The sequence below is a fragment of the Hyaena hyaena genome, unplaced genomic scaffold (assembly GCF_003009895.1).
Source record: "Hyaena hyaena isolate Hyena2069 unplaced genomic scaffold, ASM300989v1 scaffold_636, whole genome shotgun sequence".
NCBI classification, from domain to species: domain Eukaryota; kingdom Metazoa; phylum Chordata; class Mammalia; order Carnivora; family Hyaenidae; genus Hyaena; species Hyaena hyaena.
In genome coordinates, this window is record NW_024081268.1 from 1 (window position 1) to 12,097 (window position 12,097).

The window sequence follows — 12,097 nt, forward strand, 5'->3', positions numbered from 1 at the left end:
TACGTCCTGGAGAGTGAATGTACAGCATGGTGAATACAGTCAACAACACAATGTATTATTATCTTCAAAGTTGCTATGAGATTAGATCGTAATGAAAAAACCACAAAAAAAAAAAAAAAAAAAAAAAAGAAATGATTGTGTGCTGTAGTAGAGATGTTACCTTAAAGCTATGGTGGTAATCATACTACAATCTATAATTGTACTAAATCAACAGTTTTTACATGTTAAGCTCTTATGAGGTTACGTGTCAATTACATTTCAATTAAAAATACATGTAATAAAGATGATCATCTGAGAAAAATCTGTTTCAATTTATTTTTCCCTCACTCTTTCAAGATGTCTTGGTGGCAGAGTCACTTAAGCCTGTCTTTGTAACTGAATAGGCAGAATTCACACCTCCATGTGGCTGGGCAAAATTACAGATCCCTTCTAGACTCAGCATGGCCATCAAAACGCAGAACTCATACAATAAATGGGCAGATTATAGTTGCTTATTAATTCAATAAGTTCCTTAAAATTGTTCTCTTGATAAATGTAAGAAGCCATCAAAAAGAGAGCCTCAAAAGAATAGACAAATGCCAAGTTTTAAGAGGGAAAGTGAAAAGACTCTTTACCCTGGGAGGTCACATTCTACTCAGGGTGTCTCACTTTCTCTTTCTGAAAGACTTGCCTGTGTCTGATCACATGTTTGTTTAATGAAGTGTCTGGCTGAAAATGAGTTAATGAACCTTTGTTTGTAGAGCAAAAGAAGCAATACTGGTTTTTAGGTGAATAGCAAGCTGATTATTGCTTCATTTCTACTTAACTGTAATATAGTCTGAAAGCTTTATGCCACTAACATATTAGAGGTGATTTTGAGAGAATATTAAGAAGCTGATCATGCAGTTTTTAGAATTTCTAGACCAGTTTTTTTAAAGAAAATTTTTTGAAAGCAGTTCAAATCAAATTTCTCTGTTTGAAAGAAAAGGAGATTAAAGTCTCCTGACCCAACCTCGCTCCGACCCCCAAATCCTGCTCTGCCCCTCACACCTCAGAAGCCACAGAAGACTGTTCCTGGAACATAGGGAGTTCCCAAGACTCATTTTGAAATTCACTGATCTAATCTATTACCTTCTCACATTCCTTTCCACTCCGAACTTTGGTTATTTCATGCTCATAATTGCCTTCAACTGAATAGCAATCAAAGAACATGATTGGAACCAAATTTCATAGAAAACGTACGTGAGAGTTTTTAAATAAAGGAAAAATTTGGGATGCCTGAGTGGTTCAGTCTGTTAATGATCAAGGAGTCTGTGAGTTCAAGCCCACGTGGGCATCTGTGCTGACAGCTCAGAGCCTGGAGCCTGCTTCGGATTCTGTGTCACCCTCTCTATTGGTCTTTCCCCTGCTTGCACTCTGTCTCTCTCTATATATATATAAAATAAATAAGCATTAAAAATTTTTTAATAAATAAAATAAAGGAAAAATTATTTGTCTTATGAATTTGCTGTAATTAACTAACCTAAATTAAATACATATGTATTTAATATATATGTTTATAATGTATTATATATATTATAAATATATATATTTAATTCCCTTTCATAGCATTTTACACAAAAGATGTTAAGGGCTGGTGAATTTCATTCCTTCCCTTTTTCTTCCTTCAAGTGCTCCCTTTCTCAAATGAAATAGGACTCTAGTGATATCCCAAATATTTTCTTTTTATTTATTTATTTACTAAAATTTTTATTTATTGGGGGTGGTAGGGTTAGGGAGAGTGAAGGGAGAGAATCCCAAGCAGGCTCTGATCTGTCAGCACAGAGCCCAACGTGGGGCTCAACTCAAGAACCATGAGATCATGGCCTGAGCTGAAATCAACAGTTGGACACATAACCTACTGATACACTCATGCACCCTGCCAACTTTTTTTTTTTTAAGAAAAAAATCTCTAAGGCCATTGTTTCTACAGTAAGATTCATATTTTTGTGTTTACCCAACCAGGGGTATAAAAATTCTAAATAAAGTCTGAGAAAATGGTATTTAAAAGAATTCTCTGATGGTGGGGCTTGGGGATTGCCAGCATGTTGATGAGATAGCTCCCACTTTCTGGACTCCATCTATATGACCCTAGTGATGCAGTGAATTTCAAGTTCATAGTAGCTCCTTTTATTGATTATTGTGACTTTATAAATAAAAGACACCATGCATGGAGTCCAGTGAAATTCCTCATTCTAAAGTTTTACCCAAACATAAGGCAGCAACCCAAGGCTTTGTGGGAGGTACCATGCACAATGCTCCACACCTAAGAGGAGGCCACTCTCATCATAAACATGGCAGACTGTATGTTGATTATAGCAATTGTTCTGTCAGACAAGAATAAAACCCCAGTTCTAAAGAATCACAAAAGATATCAAGATGGGAGTTTCATGATAGACATCTTCCTTTTGCTCCTAAAAACACATTCTCTATCCATCTCCACTTATCCCTATTCTCTTTTCTGCCCAGAGAAACAGACTTAATTGTTCTACAAGACAGAACTTTCATGTCTTCTGGCTTCTTGTTGGAGTTTAACCAGTAAAGAGCCAGGAGATGAGAGATCAAGGGAGGGTGAGGTCAGAATAGCTATCTCCCTCCTGTCCCTTTTCTGGAAGCCAACCTCATGTGATTCTGTTTTCTGGGTTCCTACAGTAAGTCACACACTTATCCTTTTTGGGGCTGACTAGTAGACTAAGGGGTGATCGTCTTAGGTCCTCAAACCCACAAATTTAGAAATAATGTCCTCGTAGGGGCACCTGGGTGGCTCAGTCAGTTAAGCTTTCGACTTCAGCTCAGGTCATGATGTCAAGGTTCATAACTTCAAGCCCCATAACAGGATCACTTCAGATGCTCTGTCCTCTCTCTGCTCTACCCAGTTTGCACTCTGTCTCTCTCTCAAAAAAATAAACTTAAAAAAACAACAAAATAGAACAAGATCAGGAATTTTATTTATAAAGACAGTGTTTTTTTTTAAACGTTTTAGTTATTTTTTTAATGTTTAATGTTTATTTATTTTTTAATATTTATGTATTTTTGAGAGAGACAGAGAGACAGAGTGTGAATGGGGGAGGGACAGAGAGAGAGGCAGACACAGAACCGGAAGCAGGCTCCAGGCTCTGAGCTGTCAGTACAGAGCCTGATGCGGGACTCAAACCCACAAACCGTGAGATCATGACCTGAGCCAAAGCTGGGTGCCTAACTGACTGAGCTGCCCAGACACCCCTAATGTTTATTTATTTTTGAGAGAGAGAGAGAGAGAGAGAGAGAATGAGCAAGGGAGAGGCAGAGAGAGAGGAAGAGAGATAAACCCCAGTAGGCTCTGCACCATCACCATGGTGATGGGTCCACCCATCAATCACACACGGGCAGTGTATGTGCTAGCCCTTCTGATGTGTTCATGCTCCAAATTCAAGGCCTTAGTTCTACTGATTACAGAACTCCATATTCTCTCCCTACTAGAAATAGAGGACACAAGGGACAGTCTGGGATGAAGTATTTATGGGGTATAGGACCCTCCTAAAAAATTAGAACATATGCTTATGATTATATTCAATTTAGAGAGAAGTAAAAATTCTTAGACATTCTTTTTTACTGTGAAAACACCACTCTAGACTACAGAACAACAAAAATCTTGACTTGATGTTTATTAAAAATGCTTAATGTTTATGTTGGAAATCCAAACTGATGCAGCCACTTTGGAAAACAGTATGGAAGTACCTCAAAAAATTAAAAATAGAATTATCCTATGACCCAGCAATTGCACTACTAGATATTTATCCAATGGATTAAAAAATGCTGCCTCAGAGGGGCACATACACCTCAATGTTTATAGCAGTGTTATCAACAATAGCCAAATTATGGGAAGAGCCCAAATATCCATCAACTGATGAATGTATAAAGAAGATGTGGTACATATATGCAATGGAACACTACAAAAGAATGAAATTTTGTCTTTTCAGCAACGTGGATGGAACTAGAGCATATTATGCTAAGTGAAATAAGTCAGTCAGAGAAAGACAAATATCATAAGATATCACTGATTTGCGGAATTTAAAAAAGAAAACAGATGAACACAGGGCAAGGGAAGGAAAAATAAGATGAAAACAGAGAGGGAGACAAACCATAACAGACTCTAAAATGCAGAGAACAAACTGAAGGTTGCTAAAGGGGAGGGGGACAAGGGGTAGGTTAAATGGGTGCTGGGCATTAAGGAGGACTCTTGTTGGAATGAGCACTGGGTGTTATATGTAAGTGATGAATCACTGGGTTCTAACCCTGAAAACTATGCAATGCTGTATGTTAACTAACTGGAATTTAAATAAATAAATGTAAATTTTTTTGAATTATTTCTAAGTGGATTTTAAGATATTTCTTTAATTTTTGTGAATGTTTGTTTACTTTTGAGAGAGAGAGAGAGAGAATATGAGAGTGAGCTGGGGGAGGGGCAGAGAAAGACAGAAACACAGAATCCAAGGCTGTGCCAACAGCTCAGAGCCTGATGCAGAGCTCAAACTCACAAACCGTGAGATCATGATGCTTAACTGATTGAGCCATCCAGGCGCCTTGTTTTTAAAAATTTTTTCTTTTTAAAAATTTACTTTTTCTCCTCTTGGATACATATCAGAAGATATTCTAAAAATATTCAAAAATATTATAAATTTCTGAGGATATTTATAAAATTATTCTGAAATATGCTTATGCTTTAATTCCTGATTTACCAGTTTAAACTGTAGCAACTGACTCCCAAGAATATCCAATTAGCTCTTTAATAAAATCATACTCTCTTTCACCATCCATTATATACATAAAGACACAATTGCTTTTATGTTCCCAAAGTATCTATAATTTACCTTCTGCTATTTGTCCACAACTGTGTTTATCCATAGGTTGATTACACAAATTGAAGACCAAAAATAGCACATGTAATATAATGGTGTATAATACTGCAGAACCAAGTTGGGGGCAGGAGGGAAGTCACCTGAAGCTACTAAATATGTGCCACTATTCTTAGCATCAAGGTCAAATTAATTCTCTTTTCATACACTTAGTCAATTGCTCAAAATACTGCCACTTGAGTGTGCTTGTTCCTCCAACATGAATCATAAATTCAGTTACATATAATTTAAAAAGAGAGTAAGTTAAAAATAAGCTATAAATTATACACAAAACCAGCATTATTTATGTTAAACTTCCAATGATTTTATTAATCTCAGGAAAAACTGATAATGAAAGAAATCATGGCTTCAGGCAGGTTACCATGGTAACAGTTTGGTTTGGTTTCCATGGTTACAAAGAGTGCAGCTGAGAGGCTCAAAGAATCACAATTTGCTTTGATTGGTAGATTCTCAAAAATGATGATTTGGAAAGTGACAGGGGATTTAAAAAGAAAAAGGTTTCCCTCATGAGGAACAAGACATTAAGTGTAATAATAGCACACTGATGGTCAGACACAAGACAGGCCTTTGAAATTTAATGAAACATCCCTTTGCTCCTTCATAAAAAAAAAAATAATGGACGGAATATCTCAATTTATAACAGCATGATACTGTAAATCAAAATCCCTTCTCCTAATTAACTAGCCAAAATATGTTAAATTGTTTATAAAGAACTTTTAAAATTAGCATAAAAAATTACTAGCGGACTCAAACTGTGAATGACCCAAAAGACTAAAATCAGTATTTCTGACATCTCTGTGTTCTTTTGTGAGGTTTAGCAGGAAAAAAAAATGTAATAGAAATATAGTTATAAGGGTATTAAGAGATCTAGAGTCATAGAATACCTCTGTAACTAGGTGCAGGTAATTAGTCATATCATTTTATTTTCAACTTGCTTTTCTTCTTGCCAAGTAACAATTATTACTTACTATCAAAAATAGCACAGATATTGAAAAACTACCTAAGTTTTAAGAAACCAGGATCTTAAGTGGTGCCTGAGTGGCTCAGTCAGTTAAGCGTCCAACTTCAGCTTAGGTCATGATCTCGTGGTCAGTGAGTTTGAGCCCTGTGTCGGGCTCTGTGCTGACGGCTCAAAGCCTGGAGCCTGCTTCAGATTCTGTATCCCCTCCTCTCTCTCTGCCCCCCTGCCCCTTCATGCTCTGTCTCTGTCTCTCAAAAATAAATAAACGTTAAAAAATTTTAAGAATAAAAAAAGAAGCCCTGATTTTAAGATCTCTTTCTGTGCTTTGAATCCAATTATTTTAAAATATTTTCTCCCAGTTTGAAGGACAAATTAAAGAGATGCATAGGCAGGCAGGAAAAAATACAAACAAAAGGTCTAGATACTTAGCTCCTCTCTCCCAAGTATCAGAAGAAACAGGAAAAATGTCTAAGAGTCTTCATGCAGATTTTCCCAGCAGGAAGGATGTTTAAAGGAAAAATTAAATAAATTCTCTTTCCCAGAGTGGTGTCCAGCTGGGAAGCAAAGCAGTCAGAAAAAAAGAATTAAAAACCAAGGCAGATGGTCTGGGAAAGGGGAGTGAAACCTAGTGCACCAAAAGCCATGGGTCTGGGATACTTCAACAGCAGTCTCTTCATTGCCTTGACCATGCAATGCCCTAATCCCTCAAACTCTTAATGCCCACAGACAGCAGACGAGTCATTCTGGAAACTTTGAGCAAAAGCAAGGTTCCAACTGTGTTTCTGTCCACTGATTGGGGGGGAGGGGCAGGGGGGAAATGGCAATGACTGCTGGAGGAAGCAACAAGAGAACTAACCTACCTCATCATCTGGGAAGCAAAGGAGTGTTGTGGGGCAAGGGGATCTACTACAGAATGGAAAGAGAACCCACAGCAACTTAGGACCTTGAGGACACCAAAATGGAAAAGGAGCACAGAAACAAATCTTCTAAATAAGATATCACAGAGTCTAGATTGAATTCCCCTCTTGACCTTCATGCTCATATGCTACATAAAAGTAATAGATTACAAAATACTAAGATGTTAAACTGAAGCTCTGTGAATTTCATATCAGGTTGGAAAGGAAAATCATGGAGGATTTATTCACACTACATCAAAGGAATCAGAAGGCCTTGACAGAGATGAATGAGAGAAGCATGTTTGCACTGCAAAAATGCTACTGAAAGGGAAGAAAAATGAATAAAGGGAAAAGAGAGAAACAAAGATAAAAGAAAGGGAGAACAAAAAGAAGAAAGACACTGGCAGAAAGAGAGATAAGAAGAAATTATGGTTTAAATGAAATGAAATAAAAAATGAACTGTTAAAGGGGGGTCTGGGTGACTCAGTTGGTTAAGCATCTGACTTCAGCTCAGGTCATGATCTCACAGCTTGTGAGTTCAAGTCCCACGTCAGCCTCTGTGCTGACAGCTCAGAGCCTGGAGCCTTCTTTGGATTCTATATCTCCCTCTCTCTCTGCCCCTGACCTGCTCTCACTCTGTCTCTGTCACTCTCTCTCAAAAATAAATAAACATTAAAAATTTTTAAAGAATTCTTAAAGAAAAAGTACCTATGAAAATAAAGAAAAATTTCCAACCTCTTCTCACCAAAGAGACATTTAAAGAAAACATAGATCCAAGGTATGGACATACTAAGGTTACAATGTTAAAACAGCTTAATCAAATGAAAACACAGAGATAAGGACCAAATTGTGGGAGTAGAAACAGCATTACAGAAGTAAAAAGTAATGTGACACTAATAGGCAACTCAGGTAATAACTAGATTAAAAGAAGTAACATAGTAAAATGGATAACAAGAAAGAGAGTCTTGAGATAATAGCGTGAATGCAAATTGGGGCACCTGGGTGGTTCAGTCGAGTATCCAACTTCAACTGAAGTCATGATCCCATGGTTCATGAGTTCAAGCGCCACACTGGGCTTTCTGCTGTCACTGCAGAGCCTGCTTTGGATCCTCTGTCCCTGTCTCTCTCTCTCTCTCAACCTCTCTCTTTCAAAAATAAATACACATTTTAAAAAAAATAGTGTGAATGCAAAGAAAAAGAACATAAAGAAGGTAACCCAAGATACAACCTATGAAGATTCTTGTACCTGAAGTGGAGAGCACAATTAATGGAACAGAAAAAATTAATTTTTAAAGAAATTTTTCTTACATAAAAGAATATACGAATCTATGGATCAAAAGATTATGTGCTTCTCAAAGAAGTGTTACAAAACAAACAATGGTCTAACATGTGAGAGTTAACTTCTTGAACTGTGAGGATAAAGAGAGAATTCTTCAGTCACCTAGACAAGGAAAGCAAGGCATATAGGGAGCAGGAAATGCCTATTGTCTTCAGACAACCACATAAATATTAAAATAATAGAAGCAGACTCTACAAAGACCTAAGGGAAATGAAGCAAAACCATGAATGTTATACCCAGCCAACCTGTCAAGTAAGTAAACAGACAACAGAAAGAAAGTTTCAAATATGCACGAATTCAGAAAACATAATCCCATGAGCCCTTCTTGAAAACACAACGTCATGACAAATGTAGCTACCATGATATGGTGAAGCTATCGTAAAGAGCAAAGCATTGAAAATTTAATATGTAGAACGAAGACCAAAGGTTATTAAGATACACAGTCATAGAAAACTACTTTACACTTTAGTACATACACATGCTCCATATGTAAAGTTAGGCTTTAAAGAATAGAAATGGAACCAATAATTTTCAAGCCAGGAAGGGAAAAGAAACTGCTAATAGAGAGATTGTATAAGAATATGAAGGGGTGCCTGGGTGGCTCAGGCGGTTAAGCGTCTGACTTCAACTCAGGTCATGATCTCACAATTTGTGGGTTTGAGCCCTGAGTCGGGCTCTGGGCTGACAGCTCAGAGCCTTGAGCCTGCTTCACATTCTGTGTCTCCCTCTCTCTCTGACCCTCTCCTGCTCACGCTGTCTGTCTCTCTGTCTCTCTGTCTCTCTCTCATAAATTTTTAAAAAAATGAATATTAAATGTGGGGATTAGTAGAGACTTCATTTAAAAGATGACATTTAGGCAATAATGTAAATGAGATAAGGGCACTAACTTGCAAAGGTCTTTCAGAAGAATATGCTAGATAGAGGAAACATTTAGAGCAAAACCCTAACGTGAAAGAATCCTAGGTATGTTCCAGGAATAACAAGGAGGCCAGTGTGACTACAACGAAGTGGACAAGGGGAAGAGGATCAGACGTGACAATGGGGATCAGGTGGTACAGGGTCTATCCAGCTCATTCCAAGCTTGGCGGAGAGGAGTGATCTGATCTTACATTTTCAAAGGCTCATTCTTGCTGTTGCATTAAGAATTAACTGTAGGGGACAAGGGTAGACACAGGGAGTTTATTTATGAGACTACTGCAATAATCCAGTCATAAAATTGTCATGGCTGGACTAAGATGGAAAAAGTGTTGGTAAGAACTGGTTGGGGCTCTTGATATATTTTGAAGACAAAAGCCAAAGGATTTCCTGTATAAAATACAAGGTATGAGATACAGAGAGGAATCAAGAATGACCCACAAGATTTGGCCTAACTAGAAAGACAGGGGAATCAAGGACTAGAGGGTAAAGCAGATTAGGAGTTCAGTTTGATCCTGACTTTGAGATGTTACTTTATAAGTAGACAGTGAAGAAGCATACCCTGAGCTAGAACAGATTTTGGAGTAATCAACATATAGAAAAGATTTAAAACCATAAGACTAGACAAGATCAGCAAGGAATTGGATGTATGGAAAAAATAACTAAGGATTCAGAGTTGAGATGCCCCAAAACAGATTTTTTGAAAAAAGAGGTATCACCAGCAAAATAGACTGAAAAGGAGTGATCAGTTTACAAAAAAAAAAAAAAAAGATAATGCTAAAGGCCTCTTGAGGAAAGTGTCAAGGAGGAGGGCATCATTAACTTGTGTCAAATGTTGCCAGTAGATCAAGCAAAATGAGAACCAAAAGTTAACCAACAGATTTAACAGCACAGAAATTATCTTTACCCGTAACAAAGGTCATCATTTGCAAAATGGGGAGGCAAAAGCCTGAGTGGAGTGGGTTAGGAGAACACCGAAGGTAGGAAATCAAAGCCTGCAAATATAGAAACCTTTTCTGAGAAGCTTACTATGAAAAGGAGCAAAAAAATCAGCTATAGCTGGTAGAGGAGTGGGTCAAGAAAAGTTTAATATGGAAGTCACCATGGCAGGTTGCCCAATAATGTAAAGAATGAAAACTTGATATAAGAGAAAGGAGGGAATTAGCGGTTCAGCATCCTTCAGTTTGCAAGAGAGGCTGAGATGCACAAGTGAAGAAAGTAGCGTGGATAGATAATGTATAGTTATGTAGAGGAACACAGCCTATGTTCATGTGTGCTGTTGGCATATGACTACATACGATGGTGGGAATTTTTTTTTTAATGTTTTATTTATTTCTAGGAGAGAGAGAGAGAGACAGCGTGAGCAGGGGAGGGTCAGAGAGAGAGGGAGTCACAGACTGAAACAGGCTCCAGGCTCCGAGCTGGCAGTCAGCACAGAGCCCGACGCGGGGCTCGAACCCATGAACCGCGAGATCATGACCTAAGCGCAAGTCGGACGCTCAACCGACTAAGCCACCCAGGCGCCCCGGGAATTTTTTTAAGTCATCTTCTGACTGCCCCCATTTTCTCAGTGAAGTAGGATGCAAAATCACAAGCTGACAGAAAGATAGGATAGAATGTACTGATGCTTGTTTAGAGAGAAGGTGTGAAATAGTCATCCAAGAAGAGTCAATGAAATGATAATCTGGCAGTATTGAGGGCCACTTGATTTTTGAGATCATAAATGTAAAAGTGAAACTAATAAATAGTTTTGTGTGCTTTGTTCATGTGTAGGTGCAGGCCGAGAGCAGAGGAGTTGGATTGATCAGGAATTTGTTTTCAGCTAGGTAAGTACTAAGAAATAGGAAACGTATATTTTCAAGGGTGTGATTAGAGCAATTCTCCATGGAATTTAGACTGGATGAACCAGAGAATGAGGACACCAAAGGAAGCCATCGATGGGTAGGACTGAAGGCATTGGTGCCTCAAAATTTGTTTCAGTGGAAATACCAGAGAGAATGAGCCAGGAATAGAGGAAGAAAATAGAGGATAGAATACATGAATTTGATATGATAGAAGGACTGCATTTACTGGTTACAAAAATATCTAAGATATACCTATGAAATATATATACTTTTTTTAATGTTTATTTATTTTGAGATAGAGAGAGACAGAGCATAGGCGGGAGAGGGTCAGAGAGAGAGGGAGGCACAGAATCCAAAGCAGGCTCCAGGCTCAGAGCTGTCAGCACAGAGCCTGATGCAGGCAGGATTCATTCAACCTCACAGACTGTGAGATCATGACCTGAGCCGATGCTGGACAGACACTTAACTGACTGAGCCACCCGGGCACCCCAAATATATATTGTTTTTTAAGGTAGGTTGAGGTAGAATAGGAAACAAGATCACTGGAGGAAAGTAAAACGACACAGCATTGTTGGGATCATTTATGTGTACTCTTATAGGTCTCTGCCTAGTCACATATTTTTCATTCCTCCCGAATTGCTGCATTTTTAGGGGGCACATGGATGGCTCAGTCAGTTAAGTGTCCAACTTCAGCTCAGGTCACAATCTTACGCTCCTGATTTCGAGCCCTGAGCTGGGCTCTCTGCTGACAGCTCGGAGCCTGGAGCCGGCTTCCAATTCTGTTCCCCTCTCTCTCTCTCTGCCCACTCCCCGCTTGCACTCTGTCAAAAATAAAAAACGTTCAAAAAATTAAAAACTATAGTTTTAGTATCTATGTATGCCTTTCATTTAGCCTACTTTAAGCATTATAGAAATTGAATCACTCTATACAAGCATTTTTCTGTGACTTGCTTCTTTCATTCAATATCAAAATTGAAAGAAATACCCATATTGCATCCATGTAGCTGTAGTTTATTCACTTTGATTTTGTATAGTATTTTATTTTAGAAGTATGCAACCCAGGGTGCCTGGGTGGCTCCGTTACTTAAGTGTCTGGCTCTTGACATCAGCTCAGGTCATGATCTCACAGTTCATGGGTTCAAGCCCCATATCGGGTTCTGTGCTGGCAATGTGGAATCTGCTTGGGATTCCCTCTGCCCTCTCTCTCTGCCCCTGCCCCACTCACATGC